Raw genomic sequence first — 11,144 nt, 5'->3', positions numbered from 1 at the left:
ATAATATATTTGATGTACTCTGCTTGACTGAAACCTGGTTAAAACCAAATTATTACAATGGTCTAAATGAGTCAACTCCACCAAGCTACTGTTATAAGAATTAGCCCCGTTAGACTGGTCGTGGCAGCAGTGTTGCAGCAATATATAGTGATATTCTCAATGTTACCCAGAAACGAGGATACAGGTTTAACTCATTCAAAATACTTCTGCTTAATGTTACACTGTCAGATATGCAAAAGAAATCTATCATATCTCTTGTTCTGGCTACTGTGTATAGACCACCAGGGCTTTATACAGATTTCTTCTCAGACCGATTGGTTACTGTTGATAAACTGCTAATTGTACATTCACATACATTCACATCTCATACATTCACATTCAACATTCACGTTGATCATACAAATGATGCATTGAAACTTGTGTTTACTGGCCTAATAAACTCTTTTGGAGTCAAGCAAAATGTCATCGGGCACACTCATCATTTGAATAATTAGATAGATTTAAATGTATCGCTTGGAATCGATCTTACTGATATAGATATTGTACCTCAAAGTGATGTTACTGATCTCCTTGTATTTTGGATACTACTTATTACTGATATTAACTGTTATACAGTTATATCCATAGGAAGTACAATGAAATAGTGCAGGGTCAGAAATAAAACAGGGAAACAAGGAACACGGTACACTACTGGCTTAATTCCCATTTTCTGAATGAATTTCTTCACTGATAATATAGATGACATCAGAAATACAATTATTATTACTGTAGATTTTGTACCCACTAAATTACTGAAAGAGATGCTACCTGTAGCAGAAGAAATGCTTCTCAAAATTATTAACTCATTTTTATCTTTAGGTCACGTCCCAAAACCATTCAAGTTGGCGGTTATTCAAGCCTCTTATTAAGAAACCACCACTAGATCCTAGTGAACTGGCAAATTACAAACCCACTTCAAATCTTCCATGTATGTCAAAAAATATATAAAAATAAAAATAAAAAAATTGTGTTTACTCAATTGTGCTTCTTTCTGCAAAAAAAGAAAAAGAAAAAAAAAAGAAAAAAGAAAATTATTCTCGAAGAAGATTTTCCCACCTTGTTAAAATTACAAATTGCTTCTTGCATCAGACCAAGGCTGCATTAGTTTTACTTGATCTTAGTGCTGCGTTTGACACTTTAGATCATGACATAGGCCTACTCATATATCAATTACAAAACTATACGGGTATTCAAGGGCAGGCTTTGATGGGCAGGCTTTCAAGGGCAGGCTTTGATGCCCGATCGCTACCACTTTGTTTATTTACATGGGGAGTCTTCTCAGTTATCACCAGTGAGGTATGGAGTGCCACAAGGATCTGTCCTCTATTATTTTCAATGTTGCCCCTTGGTAATATTATTAGAAAATACAGCATTAGTTTCCACAGTTATGCTGATGATACTCAACTATATATCTCAACAAGACCAGATGAAACTTCTAAATTATCTAACCTCAAAAAATATTTAATATTCAGTGTTTCCGCGGGGTCTTAAAAAGTCTTAAATTTCGTTCAATCAAATTTAAGGCATTAAAAATTCTTAAATTGTACAAGAAAGTCTTAATTATGATTTCAGGAGGTCTTAAATTTGGGGATGTGGTGATTAAACTTCAAAAGGCTTACATTATGATTTCATTGAATAAACATGAGTGCTGCTGGTTTGTGTTCTGCGGTTACCATGGAAACAGTTATATTCCTACCAAATGCTCCACCTTCTTGCAGAGAATGAATGAGCATTTTCAAGACTGAGCATTTTCGAACTGTTGTTTTGTTCAGAGTTCAGAAAAATGCGAAAATCGACATGTTTTTACCCTGCAAAGATGCAGTGCTTTAAATGTGAACTGGTGGATTGATAAGTAGACAATACATTATAAAAATCGCAACATGGGGTGTGCAATATGTATACGGTCTGCAATAATATTGTAATTGTAGTTTTAATGAAGTGTGATTTGATACTATGAGTATATCATTTCAAACACAGCCACAGTGCTGTTTTCTGTCTCTTAGCAGCAGGATGCTGTTTTGTTCCCGAATGAATCAACCTTTTAAATTATTTGGTTCAATCTATTGACTCACTTATTAACTGTGACTTACTGCCGCCCACTGGTGGTTTTAATTTCACGTTTAAGATATCTTTTCATTTTTAAAATAATTTCAAACATCAGTTTTCAATATTTTATGTTTAAAATATCAAAACATTACTTATGCATTTATAACTGCATGTTAAGGTATTCCATGTCCCTCTAAGCTGCATTAAACAGTGTGTAAATGTAAATGACACTTCTAATACAACTTCTGTGTTTCCTCTGCATTGCAAAGATTAATTCTGTTGATGCTGATTTAATTTGCTTGGTAACAGCCAAAATGCAAGAATCTGACTTAAAAGATGGTGCACACTTTTAGAAAAAAAATGACTATTAATTGATTATTTGATCATAAATGATTATAAATGATTAATTTCTATTACTGCTGTGAACTGACCACAAAGAATATGAAGAATATCAAAATAATTCAGGAATCAGCTGTCCACAGTAGTCCTTAAGATATCAGTACAATAACAAACTCAGCAAAATATAATTTAATTATTGTTATCGATAAGATCCCAGAATATTTTGGAGAAATCTTTTTTTTTTTTTTATCAATATCGCACACCTATTATTTATGTTATTTAATTGAAATAATAATTTATTGATATCAATTGTTTAAATTAATATATTGATTAATACTTTTGGCTTTAAATGCTGAAATGTAAAGTTTATCATTTTCAACCCATTCTCACTCCAAAGGCGTCAAAAACCGAAGCATGGTCAAGCGCCCCTAGCGTCACTTTTATGACGCCAAATGTGCCTCTCGGCGTCGAATATCGAAGCACTACGACCTTCATTGCTTTCAATGGGAAACTTTTGGCGTCAGAATTCGACACGAGGACATGAGATGTTTATCGCTATGAAATCACGTTCAAGAAGTCTCATTCAGCCCACATCGCGATACTTGCTATCAGTTCCACAGTTTGGGTGAGTAGTCGTATATACGCTCTTTTAATGCCTTTTATAAAATGTATTCTGTCTTATTTATTAATCAGATTAGTGCCATATGTTTAATCGCTGTATTATATCGGTCATCCGCGGCTGTCTTTGAGTTTCATTGCGTTTAAATAAATGAACACAGCTGCTAATTAGTCTGATTAAACTCTATCTGTCACCTGACGTGCCATAGACCTTCGAACAGTTTTATATTATTATTAATTTCAGGATTAATGATGTAAGTTGTATTTGTAGTAAAATCATGGTAATCACGACACTTACAATAGTAATAAATGAAATGCGAAGTTAAAACAGTAAACTGGACATTAGTAACTGTAACTGTAGTTTTACTATGGTATATTAATAATCAATACAACAATACAATAATCACCAAACCAGCTATGTTTGTATCACTGTAATGTTAGTGTTTGTATGTGCTTTTATATGACAGATATCACAGTAATCATATGTTCTGTAGCATGCTTTTAATACCTTTTAATGTAAATCCAAAAAAAAAAAAAATCAAATTAAAAATAAATAATAAAACATGCATTTTTCCATCTTGCAGTTCTTTCATATCAGTTTATATATATATATATATATATATATATATATATATATATATATATATATATATATATATATATATATAAATATTATATCTAAATATTTTGCTCACAGATCATTATTAACATTCTGTATATAATTCAATTTTATTTACTCTCCCCATTTTATTTTTTTTTTTTATTTTTAGCTGAAAAGACGTAAAGGCAGTCAGCCCAGTGGTGTTTCTGGAGAGGGATTCCTTCAGAAATGGAGAAGACAGAAAGCTGCGGAGGCAGATATATGCAGCAGTAAGTCTGTGATAGTTTGTCTCTTTTATCAAAAATTCCTGCTGTTATAATTTGTACAGCATTTGTTGTTTCTTAAACTGTTGCACTGTCCAAATACCCACACTTGCCATCTTTGCACTTGACCACTTGATTACTTATTTGACGTCTTTCCTGTATTTTGCCTAGTGTTCGAGTGAGCATGATGACCACAAGTGTGTGTCGAACTTTTCATGACCTGATGACTGTGTTTCCCAATCCTGATCCTGGAGAACCCCAGCACTGCACGGTTTTGGTGTCTCTCTTATCTGCCTTGGAGTCTTCACTGATGAGCTGATGAGTTGAATCAGGTGTGTTTGATCAGGGAGACATCTCAAATGTGCAGTGTTGGGCTTCTCCAGGACCAGGATTGGGAGCCACTGCCTTATGGGACACTTATGTGTTTACAGAGATTTTTAATATCTAATTATCAATATTTCACATACTGTACATTGGACAGCTTCCCATGACCTCTTGTGAGATCTCAGCAAAAAGTCTGACGATTTATTCCAAAACATGATGCATGATGGGATACACTAAGCTTTGTATAGTGCTCCGGAGCAGTATTGGAGAGGTTTAGTGTGTGTTAAGGACGCTGTGCTTTGGCATTATTAAGACCGGGGACAGTCTTGTTCACACACTGTCATGTACACACACTCTCAAGTGGCCAAGACTGCAAGTGTGGGTATCTGGACAGGGTCAAAGTCTTAAAAATGATCCCTAAACACATCACAGTCTTAATAATCCAGTTTAACACTTGTATGATATTGTACAAGCCCCAGGACGGTCTCATCTGACACTATCATAGAATTCATATGACTATAGCTTGCTATTAATTACTTGCTTTCAATAATGGATGCATTTAACATTTAATTATACAGCATCTTTACAGAGGTGTAATGTACAAGTTGCACGTAATTAATAATATTTCCTTCTTTCTGTCTTACAGGATTTTTTGCAGATAATCCTAATGCTGTTCTTCTTTTTCAGGTCTAAAATATCAAGCTCAACAGCTCACTCAAGAGCCAACCCTCACAAACCTTCCTAAAAACTAAAAGAGCTATTACTGAGTCTCAGCGAATCTTGCCATGATCAGCTCTTCCCAGGTACATTTGTTTAGAATATTTTTTTTTAATCAACATTTACTCCTCAAATGCTCTGGTCTGAATCTTACTTTAAATTAACTTAATTATGTTTAATGAGCAATATTAATTGCACACAGAGTAAGTAGAGATTATCTTGTTTCACAGAAGAGAAGGAAGACCAAGTAAATGATTTGCTCAGGATGAGGAATGAAGATGGCCATCTTGTGCTCAAACAAACAGAAGTCCTCTGGTATGTGTGTGTTGAAGCAATGCTGTGTTATACAACATTTTATGATGATCTCTCACAGAACTGGTCATGTCAGCCTTGATTTCTTTTTTTACTATTACAATTACAGCATGTTAGCAAAGTGTGACTGGACATTTTTAATATTATGTTTTTAAAAACACACCACCTGTTTTAAGAGTAGACAAGTATCATGAAATTGGTTTAGTTGATATAAACACCAATGTACATTATTTCATTGTTTTCTAAACGTTATGTTATAAATTGTGAATTGATAGTGGATTGGTTTGAAGCCAGGCCTTACACTGCACAGACTAAAACACATTTGTGAGAGAAGTCAGGAACTTTGGAGAAAGATTCTAGAGGAAGAAAACACATTTACTGCAACAATAGATTAATTCTAGAGTCTCTGAGAACTACACATGCTAATGCAGTCTCATGAGCAAGACCTTTGCCTCTGTAACTTTTTCTTAATTCTTTAATTTTTATTGCAGTATTTTAATTTGTACAGATGATCTCATCAGCCAAATGAGGGGTTTTGACCAAGTGATGCTCTTGAAAGGAGTGAAAGAAGAGGATGTGGTAAATTGTCTTCAGAGAAAAAGCTTCTCAAAAGGTCTTAAAGCAGCTTGAAGAATGGTAAGTGTACAGTACTACAAGGGTCATAGTTGCTCACACTGCTAAAATCACACAGAACATAAGCTGAGCTCTCTGTCCATTAAACAACTTCATCTGGATTGCTTGTTTCACTTTGACCAGGTCTGGGATCTTAGGACTGAGAGATCCTCTGGCTGAGAACAAGCTACACCACATCAGTGCTGGATATCAACCACAAACTGTTTCCAGACACGAGAGAGGATCACGATGGGGAGATGAAACCAGTTTAGATGTGATGATGGGAATCATTATTTTCTGGAACAGTATCTCATGTCTTATATGTATCACATGATCTGTATCACAGTTGACTGGATGGGACTGTGTGACTTTTAAGGACATTTCATCACACATCTGTGTGAACTGATTTATATATGAGGTTAATGTATTTTTGATGATAATTATTTTCATTGAATCTTATTTGTCTTGATGCTACTTTATCAACTTTATAGTCTATGCTTCAATAAAATGAAAATGGTGAATATTGTGTTCTGAAGATTCTTGGTAAATACATAATTTTACTAGGTAGGCTCATATGTGTTTATTTTAGACTTGGAAAAACAACATATTAATTATTGGTATTATTTTTTTATTTAAGACATAAACATTTTTGATCGGATTAATAACATCTGGGACATCAGTACACCAGAAAGTAATTTTTTTATATTTTAGTAACAAATATGCACATTTTTTAGTGAAATAAAGGGAGTTACGAGATTAATTATTCTGCATTACAAGATGGTGCCATGGGCTTTATAGTTACAAACACTTGAGGGATAACTGAGAATGTAGCAGGAATGATCAACGTGGATCTTGTACAGTATTCAAACCAAGAGCACACACATTACTGATGTCCAGCACCTGAGGAGCAAGATACGGGGGTGAAGAGGACATTTTTACACTGATTTTTGCTAAATAGTTATATATATATAAATTAATATTCTTAGCACTGCATGAATTTGTCCTTGTGTAATAGTGAAGTATCACAATGTGTATACATTGTCCTTGATTACTGCTTTACAGTGGGGAATAGATAAAGGCAAGTTGTTGCAGGTTCATCCATTATATTTCTTGCCATTTACTTCAAATATCAAAGAAATAATCTATTATTTTCATTATTAAATAATTTCTTTCTAATTTTTCAATGTTTCATCAGATGGCCTCACAATGTCCTGTCAAAAGGTATAATAGTCATGATGAATAGAATAGAAAACAGAGGACTGTGAAAACTGTCAGATATAAATGTGACTCAGCTCAGTTTGTTTTCCATGATGAGGAGAATACATATATGTAGGTTTTACTGCCCTTCTACCCCCAGGGGCCCAGTAGCATCCCCCGGAAGAGCCCAAAACTGTACTTTTCAAATGGCTGTAAATCAGAGTCCAATTAACATATCAAAGAGAAAATGGGCAGGATTATTACTTATGCTATGCTGATAAAATAATGTTGAGCTCAGTTTTCAGAAATAAATGGAAAGCTGACATAAAGGCATTTTAAATATTGCTCACTGTAAAATACCACATTTCAGCCTGCCTCTCAAATATATCATAGAGGTTTGCACAATAAACATATTTAGATATCCAGTTTTCCTTAAAATAAATAATTTATTTCGTTTCGTTTATAAAAAGTTTTAAACTACATTACCCACAAGCCTCCGTCGTTCTATCTATGCAAAGGCAACACTAGGGGGCTGTTTTTTGTAGTTCATTGAAGTTATGCTTAGGGTTAGGATTAGGATCTCGCTAAAGATGTCATTTTTGTCAAGATAGCAACACTTCATTGTTGACTTAATATATTACTAATGTGATGATAGCAGCAAAACATACTTTTTAACATGATGCGCTGTTTAATATGGGTTAAAAGATAGTCCAACCACAGACTGTCCTGAAAATTCATAGCCAATGACATCAAAGCTGAGCAGCAGCGTCACACTTCCTTATCCATGTGTGACCGACGTCTTTCGTTTTTCGGCTGAAGGGATAGATTCGGTTAACAATAGTTTAAGCTTGCTACTTATTAGATTCTGTTTTATTAACGTCTTCACCTTCCTCCGTTGTTCAGCTTGACAAACATTGGGCAATATTGATGTGCACATGCCCAGCAGTCGCAGTTGTATCCAACAAACAGATTCCTCTATAATAAATATGACACATTTTTAAGATTTGTATTTTTTTTTTTGACCAAAGACAAATATATTTACTAATCAAATGACGTGCTTCTAAAATTTACATTGTATATTACATTGTGTTTTAAAGTTAAAATTGTTCACATTTGTGTTTCTGTGATTTACCATTCTCTACCATTTGAACTCTAGGAATAAAAACTGAAATTATAAATGAATGAATGAACAAATAAATACATAAAGCATAATAAACATGCATATTTTTGTAAGGATCTTCCATTATTTATTTATATGTCAAACTCATTTAAAGACAACATGCCCAAATTACTACACTGCATCCTCTGTCACCAAGCTCGTTTTTGCCACCATAAAGAATAAAAAGGCAGTTATGTTGTAAACATTAACTATTTTCAGTATGCAAATGAAAATGCTTTTATTAAAAAACAAAACAGTAAATAAAGTTTGTCTTTCAGAGAACACTGGAAAAAGTGTTGTGACCAAAATGTTATACAATACAATGTAAACTCACAAAAAAACACCATGAAGACATGCATGTCAAGTGTGCAATATATTTTTAACATGGAGCGCTATTTTTAACTATTGTTTTCATCACTGGTTCTGTAATGTATTCATTATGAGCTTATAATTAAAACAAAGTTACATCTTCTGCAAAAATCAAACCACTGCAAAGTGTAATCACTGATCCAGGGGCCATTTCTGTGTGTGCGGGGGATAAAGAGTTAACGAGGTGAGTCCTTGTGCATGATGGAGCTACAGCGTTATCCTCAAACAATCCTGTAAGACAGAAAGGAAGGAAATATTAAATTACATTGAACTTATACATTACACTGTGTTTTGTTTAGACCATAAAAGCAGCCTCTGTAAAGATGCTGTATAATTAAATGTTAAATGCATCCATTATTGAAAGCAAGTAATTAATAGCAAGCTATAGTCATATGAATTCTATGATAGTGTCAGATGAGACCGTCCTGGGGCTTGTACAATATCATACAAGTGTTAAACTGGATTATTAAGACTGTGATGTGTTTAGGGATCATTTTTAAGACTTTGACCCTGTCCAGATACCCACACTTGCAGTCTTGGCCACTTGAGAGTGTGTGTACATGACAGTGTGTGAACAAGACTGTCCCCGGTCTTAATAATGCCAAAGCACAGCGTCCTTAACACACACTAAACCTCTCCAATACTGCTCCGGAGCACTATACAAAGCTTAGTGTATCCCATCATGCATCATGTTTTGGAATAAATCGTCAGACTTTTTGCTGAGATCTCACAAGAGGTCATGGGAAGCTGTCCAATGTACAGTATGTGAAATATTGATAATTAGATATTAAAAATCTCTGTAAACACATAAGTGTCCCATAAGGCAGTGGCTCCCAATCCTGGTCCTGGAGAAGCCCAACACTGCACATTTGAGATGTCTCCCTGATCAAACACACCTGATTCAACTCATCAGCTCATCAGTGAAGACTCCAAGGCAGATAAGAGAGACACCAAAACCGTGCAGTGCTGGGGTTCTCCAGGATCAGGATTGGGAAACACAGTCATCAGGTCATGAAAAGTTCGACACACACTTGTGGTCATCATGCTCACTCGAACACTAGGCAAAATACAGGAAAGACGTCAAATAAGTAATCAAGTGGTCAAGTGCAAAGATGGCAAGTGTGGGTATTTGGACAGTGCAACAGTTTAAGAAACAACAAATGCTGTACAAATTATAACAGCAGGAATATTTGATAAAAGGGACAAACTATCACAGACTTACTGCTGCATATATCTGCCTCCGCAGCTTTCTGTCTTCTCCATTTCTGAAGGAATCCCTCTCCAGAAACACCACTGGGCTGACTGCCTTTACGTCTTTTCAGCTAAAAATAAAAATAAAAAAAATAAAATGGGGAGAGTAAATAAAATTGAATTATATACAGAATGTTAATAATGATCTGTGAGCAAAATATTTAGATATAATATTTAGATATATATATATATATATATATATATATATATATATATATATATATATATATATATATATATATATATATATATAAACTGATATGAAAGAACTGCAAGATGGAAAAATGCATGTTTTATTATTTATTTTTAATTTGATTTTTTTTTTTTTGGATTTACATTAAAAGGTATTAAAAGCATGCTACAGAACATATGATTACTGTGATATCTGTCATATAAAAGCACATACAAACACTAACATTACAGTGATACAAACATAGCTGGTTTGGTGATTATTGTATTGTTGTATTGATTATTAATATACCATAGTAAAACTACAGTTACAGTTACTAATGTCCAGTTTACTGTTTTAACTTCACATTTCATTTATTTCTATTGTAAGTGTCGTGATTACCATGATTTTACTACAAATACAACTTACATCATTAATCCTGAAATTAATAATAATATAAAACTGTTCGAAGGTCTATGGCACGTCAGGTGACAGATAGAGTTTAATCAGACTAATTAGCAGCTGTGTTCATTTATTTAAACGCAATGAAACTCAAAGACAGCCGCGGATGACCGATATAATACAGCGATTAAACATATGGCACTAATCTGATTAATAAATAAGACAGAATACATTTTATAAAAGGCATTAAAAGAGCGTATATACGACTACTCACCCAAACTGTGGAACTGATAGCAAGTATCGCGATGTGGGCTGAATGAGACTTCTTGAACGTGATTTCATAGCGATAAACATCTCATGTCCTCGTGTCGAATTCTGACGCCAAAAGTTTCCCATTGAAAGCAATGAAGGTCGTAGTGCTTCGATATTCGACGCCGAGAGGCACATTTGGCGTCATAAAAGTGACGCTAGGGGCGCTTGACCATGCTTCGGTTTTTGACGCCTTTGGAGTGAGAATGGGTTGTCATTTTATAAAACTATGTTTTTGTGAAAACTTGTATCTGAACTGTAAATTATGCTTTTTACAAGACTTTTATGGTATGGTACTTTATATGGTATTATAGACATTGCCCTACCCCACTCATATGGTATTCATTATGTGTTTAGGTCTTAAAAAAGTTCTTAAAAACCCTTCAATTTGAGCTTTAAAATCCTACAGATACCCTG

At 34.2% G+C, this 11,144-nt stretch overlaps 1 long non-coding RNA gene across 1 annotated transcript; it reads right to left on the bottom strand.

Moving 5' to 3' along the window:
• Positions 1-8,749: 8,749 nt before the first annotated feature.
• On the bottom strand, positions 8,750-10,938 carry LOC128016596 (uncharacterized). The gene is made up of 4 exons (XR_008184217.1): positions 10,693-10,938; positions 9,819-9,918; positions 9,493-9,653; positions 8,750-8,827 (listed from the first exon to the last, which is right to left on the bottom strand). It is a non-coding gene; the product is annotated as an uncharacterized LOC128016596 (long non-coding RNA).
• Between the last annotated feature and the right edge of the window lie 206 nt (positions 10,939-11,144).

Source organism: Carassius gibelio, chromosome A7, assembly GCF_023724105.1.
Source record: "Carassius gibelio isolate Cgi1373 ecotype wild population from Czech Republic chromosome A7, carGib1.2-hapl.c, whole genome shotgun sequence".
Lineage (NCBI taxonomy): Eukaryota > Metazoa > Chordata > Actinopteri > Cypriniformes > Cyprinidae > Carassius > Carassius gibelio.
Note: the sequence above shows the minus strand (reverse complement) of the source record. Positions and strands in the feature narration are given on the sequence as shown.